General features: G+C 40.5%; 1 pseudogene; it reads left to right on the plus strand.

The window, feature by feature from the left end:
* The first annotated feature begins 10,175 nt into the window (after nucleotides 1-10,175).
* On the plus strand, nucleotides 10,176-22,358 carry LOC121978077 (annotated as a pseudogene).
* Nucleotides 22,359-22,639: the final 281 nt, after the last annotated feature.

The raw sequence follows: 22,639 nt of genomic DNA on the forward strand, positions 1-22,639 counted from the left end.
TTTCAAATTTTCTTTTGTAATTATGTCTTCAAAATGATTTTTTAAACTCATTATACATTCCTTTAACTAAGATGTACTCCATAAGTTTGCATTGATGCTTATGATTATGTTGGATTTGCTCCTTTTTACTCTCTGATTGGTTGAGGTATGATGTGTATTTTTATTATTAATAATTGTTATTTATGGATACAAATATTTAATTTACATTGCATTTCTTTTGATTTTTTTGAATCACAGCTAGTTGACTGTAACAATCATCTAGTTGCTTGTTCTAGGATATTTTCTAGTTGAGCTTGCTAGATTATGGATGCCTCAGATTCTTGCCATCTCTAGTTGCTGCTTCAGTTGTCATTGTTTCTAGATATACCATTGATTTAAAAAGCCATCTTGGGTAAGATAACTACTTGAAATAGATTTATGTCATAACTATATTATGTCAAGAACTAAACTCTATTTAATTTGCAGAGTAAGAAATTTACTGAGTGCACTAACTATAATGGAGTTGATATGAAAGATTGCATCTAACCTCAAGGGTGTGACTGACAAGTACTTCGACAATTGCAATGAGGAGGATACGAGTAACCATGCCAAGTATGAAGAACTAGCAAGAAAGCTTTATGATTTAAGTGAGAAGATGTTTAAAGTCAATGAGCAAAGAATATTCAAGGCAAGAGGATAAGTAGCATCTACCAATATTCTTTAAGTTCATGCAATAATATGTATTCGAGAGTGTTAGTTCAATCGACCTCTAGGGTTTCAATGTTTGATAATGTAACTAAGTCTGGTCAGTTTGACCAAGAATTGATCCAAACATGACTTGATGTTTGGAAGAGAGAAGTCTAGTTAGAACTAGATGACTAGCAATGGTAAGTCATAACCGAAGGACAGATAGGTGAGAAGTCTACTGAGTGACTAGTCCTAACTAGAGGTTAGATAAGGGGAAGTCCTTGTGAGTGAAGTCAGGCCCTAGTGAGTGAAGCTAGGTAGTGGAAGTCCTGATGAGTAAAGTCGGGTCCTAGTGAGTAAAGCTAGGTAGTGAAAGTCTTGGTGAGTGAAGTTGGGTCATAGTGAGTGAAGTTAGGTGATAGAAGTCTTGGTGAGTGAAGCTAGACAATGGAAGTCCTAGTGAGTGAAGTTGGGCAACCCTAGGGGGAGGTAACCCTATGCAATATGTGACCGACTGGTTTCTGGCTGATCCTGCGCGTTCGACTAGACCAACGAATTATTAATAATGCTAACACTATTTTTATTTACCATTTTATATCTATTGTACTAACTTAATATTGCAAGTAAGTCTTAGCAGATCAGCTTGGTTAGATATTAAGCAAGGCCAGAGAAAGTCCAAATAGGTCTGAAAGACCAGATATTTGGCAGGTAAGTGAAGGAAAGCCATTAGAGGAAAGTGATTAAGTGAGAACGCATCCTGATTAAGGGGACAGTAGACGTCGATCCAATTTAGATCAATTTCAGAAACCTAAATTGAGACCCTGACTAGGTCTTGGTTTGGAGGATAGGATCTAAGTCATAATTTGATTATATTCTTATTGTGCTAATTCTGCTTTATAGGGTTATTTTTATGCTTGGACTAACTCTTTTTTAATTTACAGGAAAGAAGTGACTTAAAAAGAGTGTCTAGGCTCCCGGACTCCGGGCGCCCGGAGCTGGTCTAGGTGCTCGGACCAACTTTGCCCGGGCAGCCTGGCTAGGCACCCGGGTGGTCCGTGCGCCCGGAGTTGGTCCAGGTACTGGGACCAGAAAAGTCATCTAGAAGATGAGTTTGAGCACAATAACTGGCCAAACTAAGTCAACGGTCTAGGTGCTTGGAGGGGTTTCAGACGCCTGGAGGTGGATAAACTTAACGGATCAAGTTTCGACGAGAGATTGCTATGTTAGCAATAGTCCATGTGCCCAAAGGGGTTCCAGGCAACCAGAATGGACATATATAAAGGCTTTTGACCAACAACTTCAAGCAATTATATGCTATGACTTTCATATTCGTGCATTGCTCTGAAAAGGCTCCGACGACACTGAAAGATTGCTCCGAAGTTATAAGAATGTCTTCTAATTTCCTTTCTATTTATTGGTAACATTTATATTTCAGCTATTTGTACTTAATTTGTAAATCCATTTTAAATTGATAGTGATAGCCCATCGAAAGCACTTTCACATGCATGCCTTGGAGTAAGAGTCATCGAATGCTACACACCAAGTAAAAAATTACTTATGTTAGCGTTTGAACTTTCGTGTTTCTTTTTCGCTGCGTATTCTCGATTCTTTTTTAAAAAGCGATGAACGCTATTCACCCCACCCTTTAGCATCTTTCCGATCCAACAGAAAGAAGTAGTTTTGAGTGTCTTCTAATTAAAATTTTTTTATGTGCGAGTAATTATGTTTGTTATAGAAGTGTAAGGATGATAATTTGTATAATTATATTGGTTGTTTATTTAATAATATGTTGTTGATTGAAGTAGATTTGATTTTCATTCATCTTCTATTTATCTATGGTATTAAAAGACAACACTTTAAAATCATTGCAGAACTATTGTCTATTGCATCTAAAAGATAATGATTTTTAAACATTGTGAAATTGTTATTGGTATTAAAAGACAACAGTTTAAAAATTATTGTCATTGAAGGTACCTTTAGCAACACCATCAGTTACAACGGTTTTGGAGTGTCAATGACAATGGATTTTATCCTTTGTCTTTTAACTTTTTATAGTAGTGTTATTGTAGATACACATGAGATTCCAGTTCCATCGATATATTCTTGGAAAGATAAAGTTCTTGTGTGATTGTATGATTCTAACATATTTACGCATTCAAACTTGCAATACAATAAGTATGATTATAAATTTTGAATTAATGAAGTTACAGTAAAATTTAACAACTTACAATAAGTAGGTGTACAAATCTTTTTAGCATTAGAGTTTAATTTCCCTTAAGCTCCTAAGGCTTGGGCCTTTGAGAGAGCATCACACTTATAACCTCCATCTATGGGGTCATGTAGTTGTATATCACCTTATGTGTTAGTCACTATTTCAAAGGCTAGTAGTCGCTCATGATTTACCTCCTCTGTGTTGGCCGTGGGACGGGTTGGCGGGGCGTTGGGGGCGAGCGTATTTGCTTTTTACCACTATATAGTTATATACCACCTTACACCAATTATATTTACATATATTTTCAAAGTCATCTACACAATCAAGTAGTGATTTTATTGGTAATCTAGATATACTGCTAGTAGTAATAAATAAAATACATATAAAAAATATAAAATAACAAGTTGACAAAACAAAGTATCAAATTTAGGATATGATTTTGATTGTTTACTGATGTTGATCAACTTGTTCTCTACTTCTTTGAACATTCCCGATCAATGAAATGTTGAAGGTAGAGTGGGGTGGAACCAACATCTGAATGCAAAGAAACTTCATCACCATGATTTAGAAGTCCTAGAATCAGTGCAACATCTTTTCATGTGAATCTAGTCTTCTAATTTTGAAAGATGAAACACTTAGCATCATAATCATAATTATCAAACATATTTTGTACAAGGCCTCTAGTGCCCAGGCAAATGAGCTGCTACTTAATAACTCTAACTGTCGATCATTTGGTTCTAGTGCTTCTATGAACGACTTAAACTAGGGGATGTTGCTTTTCTATTGTATTTTCTTATGGTATGTACGAGAAGTAGAGCTTCTATGGGACGTTGATGTACTAGACATCATTTAATTCTATAAAATGATACATTACAATATTAATTTTGAATAATAAAATGATAGTTTAGCTAGTTATTTGATTAAAATGTGTTGGTCACACCACATTATAGCAGCTACCAAATCATAGCTGCTACAATGTGGTGTGACCAGAACGTTGTAGTAGCTACAATTTGGTAGCTGCTACTATGTGGAAACCCTAAAATAAGAACGTTGCAATAGCTATGATTTGATAACTACTACAACGTCGTGTGACAAGCACATTATAACAACTACTAAATCATAGCTGTTACAACGTTCTTATTTTAGGATTTCCACGTTCTAATAGATACCAAATTATAACTGCTATAATATGCTAAACCATAAACCCTAAGATGAGGCAGGAGCATAGAGTTAAAAGATATATAGTAGAATATGAACATGTACATGTAGATGAATAGTCGTAGATAAACGAGGCGAGGCGAGGCGAGTCAGCATTGAGGGAGTTGATCGACAAAGATGGTGAAGGGCTGAGTGGGGGAGCTAGGAGGGTTTGTAGACTTTGGGTTTTTGAGAGGGAAACCAGAGATGAAGGGTTTGAAATGCTTGGGTGTTTGAGAGGGAAAAGGGAGACAAATAGTTTAGCATTTTTTTAAATTTCTAACGGGGCAGTACTACAATAAAAAAAAAAGTGACGGGGCAATGCTATAGTGAAAGTCGCACATAGGGGGTGGATGTAGAGTTGCACAACATATCAATTCTGGTATAACAAATGTGCGTGCGCTCACGTGTGTGTCTATATATATATATATAGATGGTCGTGAGGGTTGCCCACCTATATATATATATATGTTGGAACTCCAAGGTGTTTTGATGTGATCAAACAAGTTAAGTTAGGTCCTGCGTTTGTTTAACCCTTGTGTCTAAGTGTCCAGGAGCTTAGGAACACAGAAAGTCGAGCGGAAGACGCGACTAGCGAGAAGGACGACACGGGGAGAGAGCCGACGGGCTCGGTGAGTCCGAGGGACAAGGTGACCGCGGAAGAGTACACCGGTGGAGGAGAAGAATGTGCGCGGCGTTCGAGGGACGAGAAACCGGGAAGAAAGGCTGCTCGAGGAAAAGGCCGGAACTTGGGTTCGGGTGAGCCCTATTTCGGATGGCCGAGATCACCCAAGCTATCGAAGCCGGAGCGAACAAGACCCGGACCGAGACGAGCTGAACTGGAGACAAAAAAGTCAACGCTGTTAACTTTGGGATCCGGGGCGCCCGGAGCCCTCCGGGGCGCCCGGAGCCCTCCGGGGCGCCCGGAGCCCTCCGGGGCGCCCGAAGCCCTCCGGGCGCCCGGACCTGGATTTTGATCAGGATCGCGTCAAACGTGATCTGATCGTTGGGGGATAAAATTTTTATCCCCCCAGGGCGCCCGGAACCCCTTCGGGGTGCCCCGACCAGTGCTATAAATATAGCACTGGTTTGCACAAATCATTCATCTCACTTGTAATCAGTTTTCTCTGTGCTTTCAATTCTGTTTCTTTTATTTGTGCTATCAACGCTGTAAAGAGGCTACTCCGCCCGAAGGAGATAAAAAAATAGTGCGCTTACTTTCCTTGGATTAGCAATCCCCTGATTGCAAATCAAGTAAATCTCTTGTGTCTGCTCTTTTCTTTTAGTCTCTTAGTTTTATTATTACAAGTGTCTTTTAAATTAGTTGAATATCCGAGAAGGGTTTTTGGTTTAATTTTTGTAGGGCAATTCACCCCTCCCCTCTTGCCGGCCTCCAAAGGGACCTACAAGTGGTATCAGAGCGAGGCGCTTCAGGAGGACTAACTACCAATCGAAGCAACGAGATGGCCAGACCAAGCATCGTTCCACCTAAATTTGAGGGGACTTCGCAGACTGGAAGCGTCGTATGAAGGTATTCCTAAGAACTGATTTCGAAATTCGGTTTATAATGAAGTATGGTTTTTTAGCTCCGACGAATCAAGATGGAGAAGAAAAAGAAGAAAACAATTGGACAAAGAAGGAGCAGAATGAATCTGTAGCAAACAGCCGTGCGGAATATCACCCGCTGAGCGTGTTACCACCTCAAGAGGTCAACCGCATCGGAAGCTATTCATCTGCTAAAGAACTCTGGGAGAAGTTCCTGGAACTCCATGAAGGTACGTCTGAAGCGAAGCTCGCGAGAAGAGACATCCTCCGGAACAAGTTGATGAACATTCGTCTGGAAAAAGGTGAGAAGGTACCCAATCTACACGCAAAGGTAAAAGAACTAATTACTGATCTCGAGAACCTCGGAGAAACGGTAACAAATTGAGACAGCATACGCTACGCACTCAACGCGTTTCCCAGAACTCCGGAGTGGACATCAATCATCGACGCCTACTATATTTCAAAAGACATGGAGATAAGTATTTTAGAAGAGTTGTTTTCTACTCTTGAGTTACATGAAACCAGATGTGCAGTTACAACAAAAGACTCAAGTCAGATAATGGCGCTGAATGCAACCAAGAAGGATGAACCTGAGTCAGACTCTGAAGAAGACCAAGAAGCATATATGGTAAGAAACTTTTAAAAAAAAATTAGATCTAATAAATTTAAAGAAATGCAGAATAAAAAGAATCCAAGAAATAAAAGAAAAGTGCATTGCTACCAGTGTCAAAACGAAGGACACTTAAGAGAGGATTGCCCAGAACTAAAGAATGACAAAATGAAGACACCCAAGAAACACAAGAACCTAAAAGCCACTTGGGACGACACTTCATCATCTGAGTCCGAGATTCAAGAATATGCCGGGATAACACTGATGGCAAGCTACGAAGGACAAAGTACATCAGAACCCAACATCGATGAAGGGGGAGCGACCTCAGATGGAAGTAGCGAAGCAGGGGAGATTCAGGCTTCAAGTCTGATATGGTAAGTGAGGTATGCCTCTTACCCCCTGATGAACTTTACTTTGGTATTAAGGCAATGGCTAAATCTATGTATAAATTAGAAAATAAAAATACCAAATTAAAAAATGAAATTCTAGAAACAAAAAGAATTTTGGTAAAATCATGTCTTATAGAGGATTTTGAAAAATTAAAAATTGAAAATGAAAAACTAAAAGAAGAAATAAAAAGATTGAAAAAATTTAATGGTTCAAATATTTCTACTTTTAGAAATTATAGAGGTTTAAATTGGTATTATAGATTTCATCAAAGTCAAATTAGAAATATATCAAAAGTTTATGTACCTAGGAAATACTTGGTTAATCCTGTAGGTAGGAACCTCTATTGGGTTCCGAAAACATGCTTAATTTAAAATTAAAATTAGACTTAGCATTTTCAGCTAGGAAATTAAATAACTAATTTCATTATGAGGCTTTGTCTAAGGAAGTGGTTGTTGCTCCAATAACCAAGAAGGCCTAGTGCCTCGCCACTACCTGGAAGCCAAGTATCGAAATGAAAAGTTTAATTGACTAACTGAAAAAACATTAATTTAAATTACTTAATACTTTAAAAGAGTTATTCAATTTGTGTTAAAAAAAATATTTAAATTTTTTAACTTGACTTAGAAATTTTGTTTAAAAATTACCTTAGAAATTGTTTATGAAAGTTAACTTAGAATATTTTTTTTGCCTTAAGATTTTTTTTTAAATTTTGACTAAGAATTTTTTATGATAATATTGCCTTATAATTTTTTTAAAATTGACTTAGAATTGTTTCTTATGAATATTAACTTAGAAATTTTTTTCTGAAAATTTAAAAAAAAATCTTTTTAGGAAATGTTGAAATAAGTTTCAAACTTAAAATTTTAGAAAATTTTTGTTAACACTTATGACTGTTTTTTTCTGAAAAATGTTTTACTTAAATTTTTTTTCTTCGAAAGAAAAATTCTCAAGAGTGTCTTTACTTAGACATTTTTAAATTTTATTACACTTAAAATTTTTTTAAATTTTACCTTAGACTTGTTTATAATCCCAATTTTTATGTGATAAAAGGGGGAGAAGTATGTTAAGTCTAGGGGGAGGTAGGGGAAGGTAATATAATTTTTCAATTGCAAAATATTTGGACTTATTTGAAAATAAATTATTTTTATTGCATATGGCTACCCTAACTTAACTTGGGTTGCTCACATAAAAAAGGGGGAGATTGTTGGTACCCCAAGGTGTTTTGATGTGATCAAACAAGCTAAGTTAGGTCTTGCGTTTGTTTAACCCTTGTGTCTAAGTGTGCAGGAGCTTAGGAACACAGGAAGTCGAGCGGAAGATGCGGCTAGCGAGAAGGATGGCACGGGGAGAGAGCCGACGGGCTCGGTGCGTCCGAGGGACGAGGTGACTGCAGAAGAGTACACCGGTGGACGAGAAGAACGTGCGCGGCGTTCGAGGGACGAGAAACCGGGTAGGAAGGCTGCTCGAGGAAAAAGCCGGAACTTGAGTTCGGGTGAGCCCTATTCCGGATGGCCGAGATCACCCAAGCTAGCAGAGCCGGAGCGAACAAGACCCGGACCGAGACGAGCTGAACCGGAGATGAAAGAGTCAACGCTGTTGACTTTGGGCTCCGGGGCGCCCGTAGCAGTTCGGGGCGCCTAGAACCCTTCCGGGCGCTCGGACCTGGATTTTGACCAGGATCGCATCAAACGCGATCTGATCGTTGGGGGATAAAATTTTTATCCCCCCAGTGGGCCCGGAACCCCTTCGGGGCGCCCCGACCAGTGCTATAAATATAGCACTGGTTTGCATAGATCATTCATCTCACTTGTAATCAATTTTCTCTGTACTTTCAATTCCGTTTCTTTTATTTGTACTGTCAACGCTGTAAAGAGGCTACTCCGCCCGAAGGAGATAAACAGATAGTGCGCTTCTTTTCCTTGGATTAACAATCCCCTGATTGCAAATCAAGTAAATCTCTTGTGTCTGCTGTTTTCTTTTAGTCTCTTAGTTTTATTATTACAAGTGTCTTTTAAATTAGTTGAATATCCGAGAAGGGTTTTTAGTTTAATTTTTGTAGGGCAATTCACCTCTCCCCTCTTGCCGGCCTCCAAAGGGACTTACAATATACACACACACCCCTTGAGCACCGAGAATATTTTTTTATTTTGAAACTTTTTTTTGCACTTAATACTATAACCCAACCCTTAAAGACAAAATCTGATTAACGTAACTGGGAGCTTAAAAAAAACAAATAGAAAATAAAATTTAAAAAATTCTAATGATACGCTATATATATCTATATATATATAATCCAAGTATCCAGCTCCAATCAATTAATCTAGGAGATAATCGGGCCGACCACACAGAAATTTTCCATTGGTCATCAGACTAAATTGGAAAACACTTTTGGAAGCTTATCCAAGCAATCAAGGATGAAAATTCTTGTAGTACGCCGTAGCTAAGAATGTGTTGGTCACACCAAGTTGTAACAGCTACTAAATCATAGTTGCTACAATGTGGTGTGACTAGAACGTTGTAGCAGCTACGATTTGATAGTTGCTATTACGTGGAAACCCTAAAATAAGAACGTTGTAGCAACTACGATTTGATAACTACTACAACATGGTGTGACAAGCGCATTGTAGCAGCTATTAAATCGTAGCTGTTACAACGTTCTTATTTTATGATTTTCATATTCTAACAATTATCAAATCATAGCTGCTACAACGTGCTAAACCATAAACCTTAAGACGAGGCAGGAGCATAGAGTTAAAAGATATATAATAGAATATGAACATGTACATGCAGATAAATACTCACAGACAGACGAGGTGAGGCGAGTCAGTATTGAGGGAGTTGATCGACAAAGATGGCGAAGGGCGACGTGGGGGAGCTAGGAGGAGGGTTCATAGCCTTTGAGTTTTAAGAGGAAACAAGAGACAAAGGGTTATATATATATATCCGTTACACCGCTTACCTCATGAGCACTAAAAATATTTTTTTATTCTAAAATTTTTCTAGTATTTAATGCTATAACTTAACTCTTAAAGAAAAAAAAAATCTTATTAACATAATTGGGAGCTAAAAAAAACAAACAGAAAACAAAACTAAAAAAATTATAATGATATACAGGCGCGGATTGTGTCGACGCCCAACATGTGTGCGTATATATATAATCTAAGTATCCAACTTGAATGAATTAATCTGGGAGATGATTGACCTGACTATAAGAAAATTTTCCATTAATCATTAGACTAAATCGGGAAGCACTTGTAGAAGCTCAACCAAGTGACCGGTATTTTTAAAGTTATTATTCCACTGAATGAAAATTCTTACAATGTACCATAGCTAAGAAATGACCCTTGGATATCTGATTTGAAGATTTTAATTGCTTGGGCCATCAGACCAGAATGTTTATATAATTTATATGGTGTATTATTATTGTGGAGCGTCTAGATCAAGTTCATCGGACCGATGGGCCATGGACCATGGGCCTTGGCCTATAAGAGACTTTGCTAGACCTGGCCCTCGTTCGGCCTAATATAACTATGACCGGACTGGTTGTACGGCGAACCATGCCACTGGACCAACCTCGCATTCCTCCACCAGTTTGAGCTGATTCTGCTCGAGTTCTACTTTCCTTGACGAGATCTACCTAAAACCTATCCCTAAACCCTCAATCTTGTTCACGCACAGGGAAAAAAAAAGGAGGAAGAAGAAGAAGAAGAAGAAGAAGAAGACGCGAGGAAGAGGAGGTGGGCAAGAAAGGATGTACGTCTACAGCTTGATGCTGCAGCGGGCTGGCGGGATTGTATGCGCCACTTATGGCAATTTCGTCGGCGGAAAGACGCACGAAATCGTTGTGGCTCGGGGCAAAAATCTGGATCTTCTCCGTCCCGATGACTCAGGTAAGCTGCAGACCTTCTCTCCGTCGACGTCTTAGGCGCCACCCGCTCGCTGGCTCAGTTCCGCCTCACCGGCTCCCAGAAAGACTACGTTGTGGTTGGCTCTGAATCTGGACGCCTCGTTATCCTCGAGTACTCACGCGAGCACAACCTTTTCCACAAGGTTCACCAAGAGACATCGGAAAATCTGGCTGCCGCCGCATCGTCCCTGGCCAGTTCCTCGCCGTCGACCCCAAGGGTCGCGCTGTCATGGTATCTGCCTGCGAGAAGCAGAAGCTTGTTTACGTCCTCAATCGTGATGCTACAGCCCGCCTCACGATCTCCTCTCCTCTCGAGGCCCACAAGTCCAACACTGTCACCTACTCGGTTGTCGGGGTTGACTGCGGCTTTGATAACCCCATTTTTGCCTCCATCGAGTTAGATTACTCTGAGTCTGATCTTGACCCGACCGGACAGGCTGCCGCCGACGCTCAGAAGCACCTTACTTTCTATGAGCTCGACCTCGGTCTCAACCATGTCTCCCGCAAGTGGTCTGAACCTGTCGACAATGGTGCGAATCTCCTCGTTACTGTCCCTGGAGGTGGTGACGGCCCCAGTGGTGACCTTGTCTGTGCCGAGAATTTTGTTATCTACAAGAACCAAGGCCATCCAGATGTTCGTGCTGTTATTCCTCGACGTGCTGACCTCCCCGCTGAGCGTGGTGTACTTGTGGTTTCTGCTGCCACCCACCGCCAGAAGTCCATGTTCTTCTTCTTGCTACAGACACAGTACGGGGACATCTTCAAGGTCACACTTGAGCACGAGGGAGACAGGGTTATTGAGCTCAAGATCAAGTATTTTGACACCATCCCTGTCACTACATCCCTGTCTGTCCTGAAGACTGGCTTTCTAGTTGCAGCTTCTGAGTTTGGCAACCACGCCCTTTATCAGTTCCAGGCCATTGGTGAGGCTGAAGATATTGAAGCATCATCTGCTACACTGATGGAGACTGAGGAAGGATTCCAACCGGTCTTCTTCCAACCACATGGCTTAAAGAACCTTGTCAGGATTATCTTATCGAAAGTCTCATGCCCATCATGGACATGAAGATACTGAATCTCTTTGAGGAAGAGACTCCTCAGATCTTCACACTCTGTGGCAGGGGTCCTCGTTCAACACTTTGGATTTTATGACCAGGTTTGGCGATCAATGAGATGGCAGTGTCACAACTTCCAGGCACACCCAGTGCAGTCTGGACTGTGAAGAAGAATGCCAATGATGAATTTGATGCTTACATTGTTGTGTCTTTTGTGAATGCCACACTTGTGCTTTCAATTGGCGAGACTATTGGGGGAAGTCAGTGACAGTGGGTTTCTTGACACCACACCTTCACTTTCTGTCTCTTTGCTTGGAGATGATTCTCTAATGCAAGTCCATCCCAATGGAATTAGGCATATCAGGGAGGATGGTCGTATCAATGAGTAGAAGACACCTGGTAAGAAGACCATTGTGAAGGTTGCCTCCAACAGGCTCCTGGTGGTTATTGCTGAGTGGAGGGGAACTTTTCTATTTTGAGATGGACCTGACGGGATAGTTGATGGAGGTGGGGAAGCATGAAATGCCTGGGGATGTGGCGTGCTTAGATATTACACCAGTTCCAGAGGGGAGGCAGAGGTCTCGCTTCCTTGTTGTGGGATCTTATGATAACACAATAAGGATTCTGTCATTGGATCCTGATGATTGTAGGCAGATCTTGAGTGTCCAAAGTGTATCTTCACCACCTGAGTCACTCCTATTGCTCGCTTCCACTGGAGGGGAGGAAGGAGCAGAACATCCTGCTAGTGTTTTTCTTAATGCTGGTTTGCAGAATGGTGTCCTGTTCCGGACAGTTGTTGATAGCGTCACTGGTCAACTCTCTGAGACCCAGCCCCAATTCTTAGGACTAAGAGCTCCTAAGCTATTCTCAGCCACCGTAAGAGGCCGACAGGCAATGCTTTGTTTGTCCAGCATGCCCTGGCTTGGTTATTGTAATAGAACTAATTATGCTAATACAGTAATCTATAATTGCACCAATAAATGACGAGCATGCAATAAGCGTTAATAACAGTAAGAGTTAAGAAATTGTGTATCTTCGATCGAAGCGTCGGACGTGTTGGTGCAATATCCCTCAGGTCAAGGCTGACTTGGTTGACCAAGCTTGAGTCTTGGTTTGGGTTTCGATGTTTGACAATGCAGTTGTGCATTTGGGGAGATTGTTTGGTGCAATTCTCCTCTGATAAGGGTATGATCAGGTTGGTTGAAGAAGAGCCAAGTAGGTCAAGGTTGACCGGATACTTGACTGAGAAGTCCTAACTGGGATGTTAGGCAGAAGGAAAATCCTGGTGAGTGAAGCCAGGTGAAAGACCTGGTGAGTGAAGCCAGGCAGAAGTGAAAATCCTAGTGAGTGAAGCTGGGTGAAAATCCTAGTGAGTGAAGTTAGGTGAAATCCCTGGTGAGTGAAGCCAGGCAGAGGAAAATCCTAGTGAGTGAAGCTAGGTAAAAGACCTGGTGAGTGAAGTCAGGCAGAAGAGAAGTCCTAGTGAGTGAAGCTAGGCAAAATGGAAGTCCTGGTAAGTGAAGCCAGGCACGGGGGAAAATCCAAATGAGTCAAGGTTGATCAGACATCAGGTGAAAGTCCAAGTAGGTCAAGAGAGTGACCGGATACTTGGCATGATGAAGGAAAGTCCAAGTAGGTCAAAGGAATTGACCGGATACTTGGCACAAAGAAAAGTCCAAGTGGGTCAAAGGGATTGACCGGACACTTGGTGAGGGAGTCCTAGCAGGTCAAGGAAGTGATTAGATGCTAGGCATGACGTACCAACAGGTTAATCGAATGTTGGTTTGGGAGGCTTGGGACTTGGTTTTGGGTAAAACCAAGAGCTGGATCAATCGCGTGGATTGATCGGTGGATCGATCCAGCGAGTTTATCAGAAACCCTTTGGATCGATCGGTGGATCGATCTAGAGGTCCCAATCGATCGATGGATCGATTGGGACGCTCCGCGATAAGCGTGGATCGATCCGTGGATTGATCCGAGCGTTTCCGAAGAGGCGCTCGGATCGATCCGTGATCGATCCAGCCTCCCGATCGATTGGGAGCATTCCAATCGATCGGATTCGATCGCAGCCGATTTAAGCGCAGCGCTCATTTCCTTCATCGCTTCCACGAGCTCGGATCTTCACCAACGACTCACGAGCTCTCCACGCTTGAAGTTCTTGGAGGTTCTTCCAAGTCAAGAGGCGAATCTATTGCAAGAGGAAGAAAGCTAGGGTTAGGGTTTTCTTGTACTCATTGTAAGCTTTGTGCTTGTATTTTGTATCCTTTCCCCTTCTTCTTGTAGTGTGAACTTGTAGGGCTTCTCCGCCTTCGGTAGTTACCGAAAAGGAGGGTTTCATTAGTGGAGGGTGCGTGAGTAGGTGTGGATCCTTGGACTAGTCACCTCTTGTGAGGTGGATACCAAGTAAACTAACCTTGTTAGCGTTGTGTGATTTGTTTCTTGTATTTCCGCTGCGCATCTTTGAAGAAACAAGCAACGACGAGCACCTAGCACGCGACGAGCTATTCACCCCCCCTCTAGCTACTTTTCGGTCCCAACAGGACGTGCCGACTGTCTTTAGAGAATTTATTGCCGCCCACGGTGCAGAGGCTCTCCCGCAAAATCCTCCCAAGATCCGACAACCGTTCGCGTCGCTCGTAGGTGCACTCTAAAACGAGCACCGCACTTGGACTCAACCTCAGATCGCGAACCAAGCCTCAAAACAACTCGGAAAGAAGGAAGAAGAAGTAGAAAGCAAGGAAGAAGGAATGCTTTGCTTTTTGGAGTGTGTTGAGAAGGAAGTGAGGAAGTGTATTTATACACTTGAAGCGGTGCAGAGGAAGAGGCGCACACTTTGGTTATGCTTCCTCTTCTCACGCGCGGATGCGCTGGATGCGTTGCTTCGCATCCTCACGCGACGCGGACAGAACCGAAGCGCTGCTTCGCTTCCTCACGCGGACCAAACCAGGTGTGAACCAAACTGTCTAACAAAAACGAACCGGGTGAACCAAACCGGACTGGCAAAAACGAACCGGGCCGCCCGTAAGCGCGAGGCCCACGGGCTGGGGATTTGCACCCCCCAACCCCTGCGCGCGATGATCGCGTGCGTTGCGCTCGGTTTATGGATTTCCGGTTCGAACCCCTGAAACCACCTGATTTGAGCTTAGCCCGCGCATGCGTGTAGGTCCTCCTTAACTTGACTAAGCTAGTATGGAAGCCTTCCATATATAAAGGCTTCTAAGCTTCTTTAGCTTAGCAATGTGGGACTAAAGGGAATTGAATTAAAAATCCCAACAATCCCCCACTAATTCAAATTATTTTAGTCAAAAATAAAGATATGTTCTGAAGCTTGGTTGCAATGAGCTTTCAGTGAAAATACCTTCCGGTTTGAATTTTCACCTAAGTACACCAATCTTATTCACATAGGTTTGAAGAGAACAGAGTCTTGATCTTAAACCTTTTATATGTGAAGATCAATTGGTAACAATTCATCACTGGCGACGGTTGAATCCTTCTGGGTTGGTGCATTACGGCCATACCACCGAATCTTGTTTCATAAGTGCTAAGGAGAGTTGCCTAGACCCCCCACACTGCGGCCTCACAGTTACACTTACATAGGTGAGTTCTCCAAGGATGTACTGCAAGCATCCTGTCATTAAGACCTTGAACTCATTAAGAGCTCCTAAGCTCATCCTTACTAGCAGTCAAGCATCTATCCAGGGAAGAGACTATGAGATTACATCTCAATCAATTTGATGCTTACGTTTCACCCTTATAGCTTGTTTGTACCACATTGAATCTATTTTTTGGGATCTCCAATCAGATAGGTTGGATTGCCGCTATAGATGAAACCAAGACAGGCCTCAGTCCCATTCCCTTACTGGATCTCTTGATTTTCTCAGAATCAAGTCCTTTAGTGAGTGGATCAGCAATATTGTCTTTTGAACTTACAAAGTCCAATGACACCACTCCAAGAGACACTAGCTCACGAATAGACTTCAATCTTATTCGTACATGTCTCTTCTGTTTCTGGTTATACTTGGAGCTTCTAATCTGAGCTATTGTTGTTTGATTATCACAGTGCACTGAAATAGAAGGTATTGACTTCATCATCAAGGGAATTTCAGAAAGAAGACCCTTAAGTCAATCAGCTTCAGTTACTGTGGTATCCAAAGCACACAATTCTGCCTCAGATGTAGACCGGGTTATAATTGTCTGTTTAACAGACCTCCAAGCAACTGCACCGCCTCCAAGTGTAAAGACATAACCAGTAACGCCTTTATACTCAGCAGTGTCAGCTATCCAACTAGCATCACTATATCCCTCCAGGACTACAGTGAATCTCCCATACCACAAGCCCAAGGATATAATGCCTTTTAGATATCTGAGTACTCTGTCTAATGCATCCCAATGCGTTCTATCCGGACAGCTGGTAAACCTGCTCAATTTCGTTATACAACAACAACCAAGTCTTTTCCCACTAGGTGGGGTCGGCTGTATGAATCCTTTTACGCCATTGAGCTCTATCTCCTATTATATCATCATCTATATTTAAATAAATTTTATCTTGTTTTATCGTTGCTCAATTTCGTTATAACAAAAGAAATATCAGGTCTAGAATAATTAGCTAAATACATTAGACTACTTATTATTTGTGAGTATCTTAATTGAGACACTGCCACACCACTATTATTCTTGTGGAGAGTTTTTGAAGGGTCATATGGTGTGACAACAGATTTAACTTGACTATAGCCATATTTCTCTAATACTTTCTCAACATAGAGTGACTGAGAAATTGCTATTCCATCAGTTGATTGAGTCAACTTCAGCCCTAAAATCATATCAGCATAACCCATATCCTTCATATCAAACTTACCACTTAAGAGGGCCTTAGTCTCTTTTATAATAGAAAGGTTAGTTCAAAACAGTAGAATATCATCTACATATAAGCATAGGATAATACAATTATCACCTTTCATTTTAGCATATACACATTTATCAGAGTCATTCACTTCAAAGCCAAATGATAGCATAGCTCTATCAAATTTTTCGTGCCACTGCTTTGGGGCTTGCATCAAACCATAAAGAGATTTGACTAACCTACAAACTTTATTCTCATTTCCAGAAACTACATATCCCTCAGGTTGATCCATATATATCTCTTCTTCAAGATCTCCATTAAGGAATGCCATTTTGACATCCATTTGATGGATCTCAAGATGATATATGGACACCAATGCTATTAACACTCGGATTGTAGTAATTCTTGTAACAGGAGAATAAGTGTCAAAATAGTCAATCCCTTCTTTCTGTTTGAATCCCTTAGCGACTAGGCGGGCTTTAAATTTATCTACTGACCCATCAGGTTTTAGTTTTCTTTTAAACACCCATTTACATCCTATAGTGTTACACCTAGGAGGTAAATCTACCAACTCCCAAGTGGCATTAAAGATAATAGAGTCTATTTCACTTTTAATGGCCTTTTTCCAGTGCTTAGCTTCAGGAGAAGCCATAGCATCTCAATATGTCACAGGATCATCTTCTATATTATAGGTGATAAAGTTCTGGCCTAAATCCGTAGACACACGTTGCCTCTTGCTCCTTCTCGGTTCTGTATACTCAGTAGATTCATCTAGTCTAGAGTGACTTGAGGAAGGTGTACCCACTACGGATAATGGGACCTCTACGGAAGAAGGCTCATTTCTAGTAGGAATACTAGATTGAGGTGTTCTCGTCTTCATAGGAAATATATCCTCAAAAAATGTAGCATCGCGAAGTTCTACAATAGTATTTGCATCTATTCCAGGAATTTCTGATTTAATAATCAGGAACCTATATGCAATACTATTTTGAGCATAACCCAAGAAGATACCATCTACGGTCTTTGGACCAAGTTTTTTCCTTCTGTGTTCAGGTATTAGTACCTTTGCCAGGCACCCCCATACTTTAAGGTATTTCAAACTTGTCCTTCGGCTTTTCCAAAGCTCATATGGGGTTTGATTCCTTGACTTCATTGAGACTTTATTTAGCACATGACATGCAGTGTATAGAGCATCCCTCCACATAAAGTTTGGTAACCCAGAACTGCCTAACATGGAATTAATCATATCTTCAAGGGTTCGATTTTTTCGTTCTACTATACCGTTGGATTGAGGACTATATGGAGCAGTTACCTCATGGATTATACCTGTATCTTGACAAAATTTTTGAAACAGGTTCGCGGTAAATTCTCCACCCCTATCAGACCTTAACCTCTTAATAGTTTTGTTGGTTTGATTCTCAGCTTCAGATTTAAAAATCATAAATTTATCTAAAGCTTCATCCTTGGTTTTTAGCAAATAAACATAACAATAACGAGAGTGATCATTAATGAAGGTAATGAAATACTTTTTATGGTCTCTCATTATTACACCGTTAAACTCACAACAGTCAGTATGAATCAATTCTAAAATATCAGAATTTCTATCAACTGATTTGAAGGGTTTACGGGGTTGTTTATATTGCACACAAATTTCACATTTTTTCTTATCATTTATAGCATGCTTAGGGATCATGTCAAGATTTATCATCCTTTTTACGGTATTAAAATTGACATGTCCTAATCTGTCATGCCACAGATCATAAGACTCAATGTTATATGAATAACCAATATCAGAAGTTTTATTTAAAGTAGCATTTTCTACATTGAGTTTAAATAAACCTTCATTAAGGTAACCTTTTCCAATAAAGGTTCCTAAATGTAATATTACAACTTTATTACATTTGAAGTTCAACTCATAACCAGCACGGACTAACTTTGATCCGCTAATCAAATTCCGACGGACCACTGGAACATGATGCACCTCATGCAGTGACAGGACTTTTCCAGAGGTGAACCTCAGGTCAACTTGTCCTATCCCAAACACCCTGGCTGCAGAATGGTTCCCCATGGTCACGGAAGTGCCTTCAATTACCTGATAAGTAAGGAAGGCAGAGTGATCAACACAACAGTGTACATTAGCACCTGTATCAACTAACCATTCATTGGGTTGATAGATCAAGTTTAGTTCGGGTTTGAAGGTAACAAACCTATCGCTGGTGTAGTCACTAGCAGTCACGACATTTACTTGTGCCTTGGTGTTGGACGTATTGCTTTGGTTTTTGTCCTTGTCCTTTCGCTTAGGGCAGAATTTGGCATAATGTCCAACTTGTCCACATGCCCAGCAAGGCTTAGGTTTGGTTTCAGTTTTCTTTTGAACCTTTGGGTTGGGTTTCATCTTGTTTTCCATTTTCTGTTTTTTGAATTTCTTCTTGTCAGATGAGACTACTACATTCGCCTTTGGAATAAAATCCATAGGCATTCTTGTATCATCATTTTTATGTTGCTTCCGATGTTCTTCTTCGATATTTAAGGCAATCATCAAATCTTCGAGAGAGATTTTACCTCTCCGATGTTTAAGAGTCATGCCAAAATCTTCCCAACTCGGAGGCAATTTTTCGATGATTGACAAGACCTGAAATTTTTCAGGTAATGGCATATCTCCTTCAGCAAGACTATGAATTTGGACTTGGAATTCATGTGTCTGCTCTATCACAGATTTGCCTTCAACCATTTTGAAGTTTAGGAATTTTGCCACAGTTTACTTTTCTAAACCAGAATCTTCAGAGTTGTATTTTTTATCCAAAGATTTCCACAGCTCTTTAGCTGAAGCGGTTGAACAGTACACATCAAATAGTGCGTCTGAGAGGGCAGATAGGATTCTCCCATAGCAGAGATAATCCCTTTGCTTAAACCTCTCTAAGGCAGCACTACGGGCAAGTTCCTCTTCATTGGGTGAAGGAGGGTCTGTTTCTATAACGGAGAATAACCCTAGCGTAGTAAGCCAAAATTTCATTCGTTGTTGCCAACGTCTAAAGTTTTGCTCGAAAAATCTTTCGGGTCGGGCGCTAGCCTCATCAGACCCCGTTACCCTATTGTTCATCATGTTTATTGATGCTACAATAAATTCTCTAAAATTGTAATAGAACTAATTACGCTAATACAGTAATCTATAATTGCACCAATAAATGACGAGCATGCAATAAACTTTAATAACAGTAAGGGTTAAGAAATTGTGTATCTCCGGTCGAAGCGTCGAGAATTGTGGTACAGAGGCTCTCCGGCAAAATCCTCCCAAGATCCGACAACCGCTCGCGTCACTCGTAGGTGCACTCCAAAACGAGCACCGCACTCGGACTCAACCTCAGATCGCGAACCAAGCCTCAGAACAACTCGGAAAGAAGGAAGAAGAAGGAATGCTTTGCTTTCTGGAGTGTGTTGAGAAGGAAGTGTATTTATACACTTGAAGCAGTGCAGAGGAAGAGACTTCGCTTCCTCACGCGGACCAAACCAGGTGTGAACCAAACCGGCTAACAAAAACGAACCGGGCCGCCCGTAAGCGCGAGGCCCACGGGCTCGGAAGGAATGCTTGGAAGCTGCTGGGATTGGTGAAAATGGAAATGCAAACAATGGTGAACAGATGGAAAATGGTGTTGAGAAGGAGGATGCTCTGCCGGATGAGCAATAAGGTTACCCAAAAGCAGAGTCAGATAGGTGGGTTTCTTGCATCAGAATTCTTGATCCAAAAACAGGAAATACAACTTGCCTGTTGGAGCTTCAAGACAATGAAGCAGCATTCAGCATTTGTACAGTGAATTTCCATGATAAGGAGTATGGGACTCTTTTGGCTGTTGGTGTTGCAAAAGAATTACAGTTCTGGCCTAAGAGAAGTGTTGCTGCTGGGTTCATTCACATATATAGGTTTACTGAGGAAGGAGAGTCTCTTGAGCTTGTTCACAAGACACAAGAGGGGGTTCCCGTTCCACTTGCTTTGTGTCAGTTTCAGGGGAGGCTTCTTGCAGGTATTGGTTCAGTACTCAGATTGTATGATCTAGGGAAAAGAAGGTTGCTCAGAAAATGTGAGAACACGCTCTTTCCCCATTCTATTGTTTCTATCCATACATATCGTGATAGGATTTATGTTGGTGATATCCAAGACGTATGCTTTATTTTGTGTTTTTACTACTTTTATGCATTGTGAAATAATTATTTATTTGTCTCTTCAGTTTTTTGGATACTGATCATGAAGGAACTCTTGCAAATTGTGGTTTGACTAAGAAAATCATTTAGCTACCATCGAGTTTTTCTTTCTTTTTTTTGTGGGTTGAACAATCAAGGTTTTTTTTAATGACTTAATCATGCTCACATTTGAGCCTTTGTTAGAAGATTTTTTCTGTTTATACTTAACCATGCTTGGCAAGTTTGGATTGATGACTCTTGTTTCCGCACTTCCAGTAGCTGTAATATTAGAACATGTATTTGACAACATCTTCATCATAGGCTCCTTTTGTTTTATAGTGCCCAGAAAACTAGAAATGAATTTAAAGTAACTTGATTTCAAACTGAAGCTGAATGTGTGGAAAAAACTTGGCTTGATTTTCACATTGAGGTCTAATGCCAAATATTTGGCCTAAAATGAGTGGGTGCGAGGCTATTTGCTCACTCTGTTGCCAGCATATTGCTTCAGATAGTTGTTTCCAATTCTGGCTGATTTCCAATACTAGGCTATGCAAATGGGTTAGATAAGTAATTCTGGAGATTTACAAATGTTTCGAGAAGTACTTTAGGTTATTGGCTGTTCTGCAAGCAACTTCGTGAATTTATTTTATAATGTCTACTGTTGAAGGTAGTATCTGTTTAATGGACCATTATGAAGCCCTGTAGTTTTGTTTACATATTTGGCAAATAAATTTATTAAGCACCCAGTTGTGTAACTTGGTATATTTCTTTCTGAAATAGAACTTGTCACTGTACCAGACTATGTCTTGACATACACATATCATAATCAATTATAGTCTCCGCCGTCTTAGATAAATGAGTAATCAAGGTATCGTTAAGGCAATATTATGCGCTATGACTTTTTTTCCTTCCAAATAATCCTTCATATCACTGAGTTTTAAATTGCTTGTCAACTGCTTGCTTCATGTGAGTTTTAATTTCAAACTTTTGCAAGAATTTATATGTTATTCTTGCTCGATTTATTCCAATCGAACATAGTTACTGCAAACCTATCTTGGTGATGGTGTTCTTTCTTCTTATACTCTCTTATGACATGATTTTTACTCTGCTATTGAAGTCTCTCTTGCTGTGTGTGCCATTTTATTTCTAGGATGGACCCCAGTGTTTGGCCATTGTGAATTTAGTTTCGAGTATAATGGAGCAATTTTCTTGCAAGCCATGGACTTGGCCATGCCCATGTAACTATACGTTACTGTGATGTACTCTCTTTACATGTTTTTTTTTACATCAACTAATTTGCTTGTATTCTACATAGCCTAGGTAAACATGGTCATGAATCAGTAATGGAGCTGAGTTTGTTGCTCACCTTTATATGTGCAACTATATACGAACATGTTTGTGCATTTAATATTGTATTTCTATGCATGAATGGCAATTGCACATGGTTATACTGAATTCAAGCATGAATTTTTCCTTCAAATACGATTATTTTGCCAACTGATTGTCATTTGAATCTTCTCTTGCAGTCTTTTCATTAGTGCAAGTACAGAAGGGATGAAAAATCAACTTTACATATTTGCGGATGATTCTGTATGATTCTGTCCCAAGGCGGCTCACTGCAGCACATCACATAGATTTTGACACCGTGGCTGGAGCCGACAAGTTCGGAAACATATACTTTTAGGTTGTAAACAAGTCGAGCCAAGCCAAGTTTTGGAATGTTCAAGTTTATTTGATAAGGTAACCAAGCCGAGCCGAGCCGAGCCGAGCCGAGCCGAGCCGAGCCGACCTTAAAATGAACCAAGCTTTTGAAATAAGTGTTCAAGCTTGATTTGGTTTATTTTTTATGAGCTTGAGCTTGTTTGAAACTTGACTTGAACTTGGTTCGTTTAGATGTTATCAAACTCTCAATTCATGTTTAGCTTGAGCTTGGTTCAAGTTTGGTTTAAACTTGGTTCGAACTTGGTTCGTTTAGATGTTATCAAACTCTTAATTCAAGTTTGTTTGATTGTTTGAAACTTTTAGTTGTTTAATTGGTTAT

The sequence above is a fragment of the Zingiber officinale genome, chromosome 4B (assembly GCF_018446385.1).
Source record: "Zingiber officinale cultivar Zhangliang chromosome 4B, Zo_v1.1, whole genome shotgun sequence".
In the NCBI taxonomy this organism is placed as follows: Eukaryota; Viridiplantae; Streptophyta; class Magnoliopsida; order Zingiberales; family Zingiberaceae; genus Zingiber; species Zingiber officinale.